General features: G+C 38.0%; 1 protein-coding gene and 1 non-coding gene across 6 annotated transcripts in view; one reads left to right on the top strand and one right to left on the bottom strand.

Moving 5' to 3' along the window:
- The window catches only part of TENM1 (teneurin transmembrane protein 1), a 1227224-nt gene that overhangs the window by 1050219 nt on the left and 164977 nt on the right, over positions 1-12028 (bottom strand). The gene's annotated exons all lie outside the window — the stretch shown is intronic.
- On the top strand, positions 2141-2275 carry LOC132536068 (small nucleolar RNA SNORA21). The gene has a single exon (XR_009547749.1). It is a non-coding gene; the product is annotated as a small nucleolar RNA SNORA21 (small nucleolar RNA).

Raw genomic sequence — 12028 nt, 5'->3', positions numbered from 1 at the left:
CTGTCTCTCTCTTTCCCTAGTAGGGTGAAGTTCTGGGGAACAGGAGCTCCAGGACACATTGGTGGGGTTGTCTGTCCAGGGAAGTCTGGCTGGCATCATGCTAGCACCTGGATCCTGGTGGCTGAAAAGAGAGTTAACATTCAAAGCCAAACAAATTGTTGACTAATCATGAACCTAAAGGATGGAATAGTACAGATGAAGAGTTGGGTGGGGGGGGTCTCCATTTTGTAGATAACAAGTAAGCATATTTTAGTTATATTCCAAAGGGCCTGTGGCTATACTAGGTTTTGTTTGTCTGTTTGTTTGTTTTGTTTTGTTTTGCTTTTTCCTCTGAGCCTGAAATCTGATATGCAGGTGGATCCAAGTTATTGTCTGAGGAGATGATGTCATGACTGGAAAAAGGACCAGAAAGCTGGGCCAGGGAAGAAAGTAGCTCTCAAACATGGGAAAGGTGTATAAATATTGTTGACTAAACCCCATTGATTTAATGTGATCTGGGGCGCATATTCAGCTTAGGAGCCTATGTGACCTCTGCACCCCTGTAGATATGAGCTCACATTCTGTGGCCATGAGTAGAAACTCTGCAAGCTGCCCCACTATCATTACCCATCTTCCTCAGGTGTAGCATAGAGTATGTTGTCCAGCCTCCCTTTGGAGGATGAAACATTCTCTACCATTGTTGATCCAAGTTGAGGGTAATGGGGTTCCTCAAAGGGGTCTATTGTATTGTTCCTGATAGAGATGACCAGTAACAATGGAGAGAGGAATTTATTCGAGGTCAAGGCCCATCGTGTCTGTTTTAGAATCTCAGGACTCCCCGAATAGGTCCCCGGCTGGTGGCGTGATAGTGAGCAAAGAGTCATATTTAAAGTACGCCTGTCTCTTGACCTTATTCAGCTTTTGCAGTTCTTGCTTTTATAGGGTTAGCTTTGGAGTGAGTGAGGGAAATGTATTAGCAAGTAGGTGAGGAGGGTATCTAAGCCTAAGTAGACACTGTTTCATTGTGAACTTTATACTGACTTGTTGCAGACTACTGTGTACTTTTGCTTTCAGGTATATATTTTGCCCTAATTTATGGCTTATGCAAGGCACCACAGTATGGTCAGTAAACAGTGACAATGACTACAGCAATGAGAATGGGAGAAAATGAGATTACAAAGTGTCATATTTTGGAGGTGGTGTTTACTCTGTTAAGTGGGATATCATGATTGGAGTAGTAAATCATTCTGGTTATTACTGAATGAATTGGTGTGTCAGGGTACAAGAACAAAGACAATGATAGAAGACATAGGTTGCCCTATGAAAGAAATATTGAGGGTCAGCTAAGTATGCAAACCTTAAGTTACATGCAGTATAGCCAACTCATAGGAAGCCAGATATATTGAGTGTGTTAAACAAACGACATTACAGTGTCAGGAGAACTGACCCATGGAGCAATGTATGGACAACTGGTTAAAAATACGCACCCCCACTACTGGGTAATAAGAATATCAATAAGGTGATTTAGGGATCAGGAAGAGGATTAGCCCAATGTATATTCACAATATAAGTTTATAAGTTCATAAGATCCAAATTTCTGAACAAAAAACTCAATATCTACAATGAAATACAGAAGAGAGTATGCTTCCTTTTACATCTAAAGTAAAGCTATATTTAAATTATGAATAGTATATGATAAAAATGGATGATTTTATATTAATTAGAATAATGGACAGTTAAAAATTTTTGTTTTTTTAGCTTTGAATAGATTTTCACACACATCTGTCAATGTCATATTTTAAATAGAAAGATACTCCCATTAAATTATATCTAATCTCTACCAACTTCAAAAATTATGCCCAAACTTGTACAGCTGGTCCTCAAATAGAATCATTGCGACCAATGTCATTTTCCTACAATATTGGTGAGTAGGATAAAAATATCATTTGAATCTGGAAGGGCATTCAGTAATAGAGCATATAATTTACATATATATATGGCCCTGGGGGCAGCAAAGCCAAAATGGGTGTCATTTCATGGATATTCTACAGTGATACTTTGGTTTTCCTTGCTCAGAAAAAAAAATATGGACCTGCAAGGTGGCTCAGGTTAAAGAGTAGGTCTTCAGTACATAATTAAAAGGCATTAAAGAAAATAATCCACCCCTTTAAAAGCACTCGCTGGGCCTCTTACTAGTGATCCATTGAGCCGTCCAGAAAGGGAAGAGTAAAGACACCACTTTTGGGTGAAGTGACAGCATGTTGTGTTGTTTGCTTCAATTGGTGGTGTGACAAGTTACACCACATTTGGCAACTGTTTGGGCATGTGAATGGGTGGGGAGACATGGATATCAAGGGACGACTGAACAGGCTTCCTGCTGCTGGTGTGGGTGACATGGTGATGGCCACAGTCAAAAAAGGCAAACCAGAGCTCAGAAAGAAGGTACATCCAGTGGTGGTAATTCGACAACAAAAGTCATACCAGAGAACAGATGGTTTATTTCTATATTTTGAAGACAATGCAGGGGTCATTGTAAATAATAAAGGGGGAACGAAAGCTTCTACCCTCACAGGACCAGTTGCAAAGGAGTGTGCAGACTTATGGCCCAGGATTGCATGGCAGTGTTGCATGATTCTTCAGTGTATATGTAAAAAATAAAAACTTATTTGTTCCCATGAAAAAAAAAGAAAAGAATCCCCAGCCTACACCGAAAAAATGGTTTTATTTGGGGATCTAGCTTAATAATTCATTGTTTTATTAATAGTCATAGTTTCTAAGAACCTTTTGAGACAATTCTGTGAGAATTTATTACATATAAATTCCTAATGTAAGCACGCATCAAAAAGACTCTCTAAAGTATGACAATTAAACAATCTACCAAATAAATTCTTTCTAGTCTATTTAAGTACCCAACAGAAGAAAGCTATTAAATCAAGAATATGGAGATAATTCATATTAAATTTAAGAAAATATTTTTACACTTTACAGTATTATTCCCAATAGTGCTATACAGCTAAAGCTTTGTAGACTTGTAGCTGTCAAAAAAGTTTAGTAGAACTGTTTCAACATTTCTCCAAAAAGATGTTGTAAAAGGAAGCAATACTTAAAATCCACTAAAGACACATTGAAAGGAGTCATATGAAAAACAATACTCATATATAAATTAAAATACAACTATAGAACTGTGGTCCAGAAGCATGGCTATGGAGTAGGAGCCCTTTCACATCACTCTCCTGATAAACTAAGAAAAACATTGCAAAATCACCTGAAAACTCAACAAAATACAACCAGCATTTCTTCAGAAACTCACTAAGCCACAGGTGTGCACAATGTGGCAAGTGGGTAGAAAAGGGGTGACAAGAGAATCTTGGAAATCAAGAAGCCATGCTTGGTGAGGGCTCACTCTAAACAGGAAATGAAACAGCTAAACACTTCACCAGGGTGGAAGAAGATCAAGGGTAGCATTCCAGTTCCTCACTGGAGCTCACCTCTCCCATACCACTGGCTATCAATCTAATGATGGGCAGAATTGAGATTTAGTGACTGTATAGGGAGAGAGTTTGGGGGTCAAACCCCAATTTATGAGACCAAAATATTTCCCTAAGTCTCTGTTTTATATTCTTATCTATGTTATATATTTTGTCCTTTCACTCTCGTATCCTCTTTATTCCCTTAACTCTGTTTTATCTCTTAATAAAAGTTAAACAAAATTAACTAATAAATAAAGAAGCATTCTGATTGCCTCAGGTTCCCACAACCCACAAGGAAGATAAATCACAACCAAACCACCTGCAGCATAAAAATGAGGGAGTTGGGCGACAGCACAGCGGGTTAAGCACAGGTGGCACAAAGAGCAAGGACCAGCTTAAGGATCCTGGTTCAAGCTCCTGGCTCCCCACCTGCAGGGGAGTCATTTCAGAAGCGATGAAGCAAGTCTGCAGGTGTCTATCTTTCTCTCCCCCTCTGTCTTCCTCTCCTATCTCCATTTCTCTCTGTTCTGTCCAACAATGACGGCAACAATAATAACTACAACAATAAAACTACAAGGGCAACAAAAGGCAATAAATAAATATTTTTTAAAAATTATAAAAATGACTATCAAAGTTCATGTGGAATGTGCTCTGTAGCTCAATGTTGTTTACCAAATGTATTGACATAAGAGGATATAATTTATAGTTTGAAGTACTTTTTCCGATATTCCAGTATCCAATACGAATTACAAGGACAAAAAGTAAAACTTGGACTGAGTTTTGTGTATTGAAAAAAGCAAAGGATTCTGGGAAGACAGGCAGGGAAGGGGTTGAGGGTGGGGGGCTTTAGGATCCTGGTGCATGATAGTGGAGAGAAACCTAGATTGGATGTGAGAGTGTTTTGTAGACACTTATCCAGGAAGATGAGAGATTTTACCCATCCATCAACAACTCCCCATTAAAAAAGGGAGAGGAATTGGGAACCCAATGTCCTGTGGTTAAAGAAGATAATGGTTTGATCAATGGTGAGATATACTGATACCTATCTTGGGGAAATATGGACGTATTCTCTTGATAACAACAATCCTGTAAATCAGCATTTCCTCAACAAAGTGATAATTATATTGAAAAATAATAATAATAGATCATAAGTCCCTTTGGAAAAAATTTCAACGACATTACTGGAGTTTGATTTTATAGTCCCATATTCTTGGATGATGCCTCAGGATTTTTGCAAAATAACTTCTGTCTGACTAGCAACTGGACTCTCTACAAATACTATATATTCTAACAATGAAAGCTACTAAGAAACTACAGTTATTTCAATTATAATGTAAAAAATCGCCATGGAATATTATTGCTGACAATTAAGTGTATTCCATATGCAATGAACCATTCACCACAGACATATTACAAGTTAGAAAATTAGGATTGGGAAAACAGAAAAAAAAATTTCTTCTTGAGCAGGACTGTTGCAGGCCACCTGTCTGTTCCTGAAATAAACTTGTAAGACTAACACAATGAACACTGCAGTGATGGATTTCTGTGATCTAGTTTTCAGTTCTCAAATCTCAAGATTTGTTTCTTCAATTCCATTGATGCGTGGCTACTCAATATGTGAAGCTTCACTCAAAACTCAGTAGGCTAGATTACAGCCTGGAGAATCTCTTCCTATAAACTGAAAGACAGTGATTAAATAAGAGAAGGTTTTCTCTGAATGCTAGAATTCACACAAATGTAAGAATCATAGATATATTCTGTCCAGTCAATGTAGACCAGCAGCTATCTTTACCTATGTAAATATTATAGGCAAGATGACTATTTTAAAATAGCAAAATGAGTAATTTCTTTGTCATTTCTACTCACGTATCAAACAACATTGAAGAACATTTATAGCATAAATGATCTTTTAAAATGTTATCATTAATTTCATCTGAATAATACAACCCACATTTCTAATTAATTTGACCAAGAAAAGACAGCATAATAGTTCTCCAAAAGACTTTCATGTCAGTGGTCAGGTGGCGGTGCGCTTGGTCAGGTGGTGGTGCGCTTGGTTATATTTATGAGCATATAATGAACAAAGACCCAGGTTCAAGCCCCTGGTCCCCACCTGCAGGGGGGAGCTTCATGAATGGTGAAGCAGATCTGCATGTGTCTGTCTCTTTCTCACACTACCTCCCCTTCCCTTCTCAATTTTTCACTGTCTCTATCGAATAATAAATAAAATTTAAAAAAAACAGTAAATTTAAAAAAAGAAGAAAGAAAAGACTTTCATGTCTGATACTCTGAGGTGCCAGGTTCAGTCCTTGGCACCATAATATGCCAGAACAAAGCAAAAATTTTAAAAAGTAGCCATAGGGGGGAGGGTGCTGGTGCACCTGGTTGAGCACACATGTTGCTATGTACAAGGACCTAGGTTCAAGCCCCAGTCCCCACCTGCAGAAGGAAAGCTTTGCAAGTGGTAAAGCAGTGCTGCATGTGTCTGTCTCTCTCCCTATCTATCTCCCCCTTCCCTCTCAATTTCTGGCTGTCTCTATACAATAAATAAATATATATTAATTTTTTAAAAAGCCATAAATGTTGAAATTAGGATACACTAAATTTTCTAACTACTAAGTCTCAGAGGCTTCTATTGTGTCACTAAGAATGTCCATTTTATCATATCTAGAAATGTTGTGTAACCAAGAGCATCATTCTGAAAGGAAATAAGTTATTCCTTCTCACTACCAGCCACAGGACCAAGTTCTCTATTTAAAGGTTCTTTATCTTCAAAGTAAATTGAAGTAGGATCAGGGGCTCATGCAGTGGTGTATGTGGTTGAGTACACACACTGCCATGCGCAAGGACCTAGGTTAGAGCCCCAATTCCCTATCTGCAGAGGGGGTGCTTCACAATTAATGAAGCAGTTTCTGCAGGTTCCTATCTATCTATATATCTCTCCCCAAGAAAGCAGACAGAGTGAAATAACAAAAATCAGCACAGAAATTAACAACACTGAAAACAAAAGAACCATACAAAAGCTCAACGAATCAAGGAGCTGTTTTTTGTTTGTTTCTTTTTCAAACAGTAAACAAAATTGACAAAACCTTGGCCAGACTCACTAAAAAGAAACAAAGAAAGACGATCCAAACAAAGCATATCATAAGTGAAAGGAGAGCAATTACAGTACCACAGAAATCCAAAGGATTATACGAAGCTTCTGCATGCCACAAAACTAGAAAATCTGGAAATATGGATACATTTTTAGAAACATACTCCCTCACCAGATTAAACCAAGAGCAAAAGCAAAATATGGATAGACCATTTACAGCCACAAAAAACAACACAGTACTTAAAAAATCTCCCCCAACAATGAGATTCCAGGCCCATATGGATTTACAAATGGATTCTACAGAACTTTTAAAGAAGAGCTACTATCAATACTCCTAAAGCTCTTCCAAACTATCAGAAACAGGGATTCTCCTTAAGACCTTTTGTAAAGTCAACATCACACTAATACTTAAAGCAGACAAAGATACAACAACAATAAACAAACTTCACACCACTATCCCTGATGAACATAGATGCTAAGATATTCAATAAAACTCTAGCCAACCACAACAATACAACAAGATCATACACGATGACCAACTAGGTTTTATCCCAGGGACGCAAGCCTCATTCAATATATGTAAATCAATAAATGTGACCCACCTCATCAACAAATGTAAAACTAAAAATCACATGATCATTTCAATAGTCATAGAGAAAACCTTCAACAAGTTCCAACATCATTTCATGATCAAAACATTTAAAAACTTGGGATAGGTGGGAAATTCTTCAAATTAGTTGAATCTATAAACAGTTAACTGACAGCCAGCATCATACTCAATGGTGAAAAATAGAAATTATTTCCTCTCCAGTCAGGTACAAGGCAGGGATGCCCATTATCACCACTACTATTCAACATTACCTTGGGAGTCCTAGCCATAGCAATTAGGCAACAGAAAGAAATCAAGAAACAGATTGGAAGTGAAGAAGTTATACTATCCCTATTTGCAGATGACATGACTGTATACATACAAAACCCTAAAGAGTCCAGTAGAAAACTCCTGGATAAATTTAACAATATAGTAAAGTGGAAGCCTACAAAATCAATATAAAAGGTTCAAGCCCCAGGCTCCCCACCTGCAGGGGAGTAGCTTCACAAGTGGTGAAGCAGGTCTGTAGGTGTCTACCTTTCTCTCCCCTTCTCTGTCTCCCCTCCTGTCTCCATTTCTCTCTGTCCCATCCAACAACTATGACATCAAAAACAACAATAATAACCACAATAAAACACAAGGGCAACAAAAGGGAATAAATAAATTTTAAAAAGTGTTTAAAAAATCAATATAGAAGCAATGTAATTCTTCTATGCAAACAATGAATCAGCAGAAGAAAAGATAAATAAATCCATCCCCTTCACCATAGGAGCAAAAACAATAAAATATTTGGGAATACAGTAAAAAAAGGAAGTGAAGGACCTATATATGGAAACATATGAAACATTCTGCAAGGAAATAGAGAGACAAAGAAAAGGAAGTACATCCCATGCTCATGGATTGAAAGAATTAACATAATCAAAATGACCATCCTTCCCAGAGCCGTATATAGATTTAATACGATCCCCATCAAGGTATCAAAAAACTTCTTTAAAGGAATAGAACATAAGCTTCCAAAATTTATCTGGAACAAAAAATTTCTAGGATTGCCAAAGCAATCTTAAGAAAAAAGAACAAGACTAGAGGAATTCCACTGACTTCTAGCTATACTACAGAGCTACTGTAATAAAAACTGCCTAGTACTGGAACCAAAATAGATGCACAGGCCTATGAAATAAAACTGAAGATTCAGAGATAATCCCCCATGTCTGCATCCAGCTAATTTTTTATAAGGGGGTACCACACCATTAAATGAAAAAAGGAGACTCTTTTCAACAAATGGTGCTGGGAAAATTGGATAGAAACATGCAATCAGATGAAACTGAACCATCACTTATCATCATGCATAAAAATCAACTACATATAGATCAAGGACATGGACACTAGGCCAGAAACCATCAAACACATGGAAGAAAATATTTCACAACCTATGCTCAAGGAAGTTTTCAGGATTCAAATCCAACAGCAAATAAAACAAAAGCAAAAATAAGCCAATGGTACTACAACAAATGAACTTCTGCACAGCAAAAGGTACTACCACCTAAACAGAAAAACACCCTGTAGCATCCTTATACAACACACATTAGATAAGGGACTAATAGCAAAAATACACAAATAGCTCAGTAAACTAAGGACACATTAAAAACTAGGGCCACGATATGGACAGAAATTTCACTGAGGAAGAGATCCAGAGGGCGAACAGATATATGAGAAGGTGCTCAAAGTCACTGATCATCAGAGAAATCCAAAGACAACAATGGGATACCACTTTATACCTGTGAAGATGTCATTCATCAGAAAGGACAGAAATAACAAATATTGGAGAGGATTTGGAGAAAAAAAAGACACTTCTTCACAGCTGGTGGGAGTACGAAATGGTCCAACCATCATGGAAAGCAATTTGGAGATGCAGGTGACCTAAGTTATTGTCTGGGGGGATGGTATCATAGTTGGATAGAGGACCAGAAAAGTGAATCAGGAAAGAGAGTAGCTCCCAAATATGGGAAAAGTATATAAATATTGCTAACTGTAAACCCCATCGATTTGATCTGGGGCCCACAGTCAGCACAGGAGCTTATGTAACCTCTGCATCCCTGTAGGTCTGAGCTCACATTCTGTGGTCACTGCTAGGAACATTCCAGGCTGTGCCAAGTTCAGGACACATTATCCTCCGGGTGATAGGCAGAGTATGCTATCCAACCTCCCTTCGTAGAAAGGAACATTCCCTACCATTGTTGATCCCCACTGAGGGTCAGGTCTGATAGGGGCCCACAGAGGGGTCCTTATGTTGTTCCTGATGGAGATGGCCAGTGACAGTAGTGAGAGGGATCTGTTAAAGATCTAGGCCCATCATGTTTGTGTGGGATTCCCAGGACTCCCTGAGTAGGGCCCCAGGTGATGGGGTGGCCTGGTAGAGACTCAAGAGTCATCATTGAAGTATGCCAGTCTCTTGCCCTTATTAAGTCTGACAATGTTAGCTTTGGAGTGATTGAGGGACATGCAATAGAAGGTAGGTGGGGAGCATATCTAGGTCTAAGTAGAAACTCTTTCTTTTCTTTTTTTTTTAATAGGACAGAGAGAAATGGAGAGAGGAGGGGAAGACAGAGAGTGGGAGAGAAAGACAGACACCTGCAGACCTGCTTCACCACCTGTGAAGCAAGTCCCCTGCAGGTGGGAGCCGGAGGTAAGTAGAAACTATTTCATTAGGTACTTTATGGTGTCTTTTTAGGTCTTTCTGCTTGTTTGCTACATTTATTGACTCACTGTAAACTATAATGTACTTTTGCTTTAATTTATGTTTTCCCCCAAACTTCTGGATACATGTACATATGCTCTATCTCATGGACCCTGGTCTATATCTAGGTTTTGAGGTTTGTTAAGAAGCGTACCACCCAAAAATGAATTTAAGGAGTCCTATGAGCTAGGAAAGGTCTCACCAGAGTAATGAAGCTGGTGGGTTGAAATTCCATGCCTCACATCTCTAGATGCAGTCCAAAGTAACACATGCCAAGGTGGTACTGCTTGCATTGGGCTGAGTTAGGATCAGCAGATGCAGTATCAGTTGGTATGGATTAGGAGAAGCATGCAGGAAAGTGAGCCTCACTCTAGAGGTTTTAGGACTGGGGGAAATATGGGCGTTACAAAGAAAGGGGAAGGTTCCTGCTGTCTTAGGGCTTAAGAAAACAATAGATAGTTATAGCTATAAGCACATCATTTGGCAATTGGGATAACTTTGAAAAATCTCATTGTTAGGATTTGCTGTAGCATACAAAACCTCATCATATTTATGCCCTTTATGCTCTCTGCTTATAGCTGTATTTTATAAAGGAACAACATCAGTTGCTCCTGTTCTCCTTTGTCTAAGCTTTTAGGAAATTTAATACATTTCTAATAATGACATGTTCTTTGAAATATTATCCAATTCTTAATAGGTTTTAGGCAAAGTTGCAAGTGTTTCCTTTGAAAACTCCTCAGATAAAATTAAAATAATATTATCCATCATAATTCTTCATTTTACATATAAAGAACTAAGGTCTGGGCATATCAAAAACTTTTTCAAAGAAACAGCAGAAGTCAGACACTGTCGCTTATCTGAGTGAGAAGAGGAAAAAGGCAGGACACTCAGGAGGAGAAGTAGGTGTAGGTTTGACTTAGGAAGAAAGTGAAGGTAGGTCCATAGAATAAAAAGGCAAATATATATAGGCCTGTAGATGTATATTTAAAATCAAACCATATATGCAACCTTGAAGACCTATTGTAGTTTTCACTGGAGGGGGATAGGGACACAGATTTCGGGTGGTGGGAACAGTGTGGAATTATACCCTTAATAGCCTATGATTTTCTAAATCACTAAAAAAAACAACAACAAAAACATCCTTAAAGTTCCTCTGAGAAAGACAGGCTGGGAGTATGGACCGACCTGTCAACACCCGTGTTCAGCAAGGAAGCAATTACAGAAGCCAGACCTTCCAACTTCTGCATCCCACAATGACCTTGGGTCCATACTCCCAGAGAGTTAAAAAATAGCAAAGCTATCAGGGGAGGGGATGGGATACAGAGTTCTGGTGGTTGTACTCCTCTTATCCTATGGTTTTGACAATGTTTCCTTTTTACAAATAAAAAAATTAAATAAAAAAAAAGTTCCTCTGAAATAATCCACAAATGTGTGTCTGCCTAATGCCACAGAGCATTCTGCATTTATACCTTTTTTGTGAAGGGAAAACATTTATTTTTTATCAATAATGTTGTATAGTATGAGAATAGGTGTGTTCCTTCAAAGTGCAATCAGGCAAGAGAAAGGCATCAAAGTAATACAGATTAGAAGGGAAGAAGTTAAGCTCTCACTACTTGCAGATGATATGATGGTATACATAAAAAAACTAAAAAATCCAGAAGAAAGCTACTGGAAGTTATTAGGAAATATATCAAGAAGACAAAAATGTACAATGTACAAAATGTACAATGTCCAAAATTCAGGGGCATTTCTTTAGGCAAACACTAAATCCGAAGAAGAGGATATCCAGAAATCACTCTCATTCACTGTTGCAGCAAAATCAATAAAATACCTAGGAATAATCCTGACCAAAGAAGTGAAAGACTTGTAAACTGAAAACTATAAGTCACTATTCAATGATACCAAGAAATGGAAAGACATCCCATGCTCATGGATTGGAAGAATATAATGAAAGTGAATGTTCTCCTAAGAGCCATACACACATTTAAGGCAATACCCATCAAAGTTCCACAAAGCTTCTTTAAGAGAATAGAACAAAAACTACAATCATTTATCTGGAACCAGAAAACACCTAGAATTCCCAAAATCAATCTTGAGGAAAGAAACAGAAATGAAGGCATCATACTCCCAGATCTCAAACTATATTATAAGGCCATCATCAT

The sequence above is a fragment of the Erinaceus europaeus genome, chromosome X (genome assembly GCF_950295315.1).
Source record: "Erinaceus europaeus chromosome X, mEriEur2.1, whole genome shotgun sequence".
Lineage (NCBI taxonomy): Eukaryota > Metazoa > Chordata > Mammalia > Eulipotyphla > Erinaceidae > Erinaceus > Erinaceus europaeus.
This window is presented reverse-complemented; position numbering and strand designations above follow the sequence as displayed.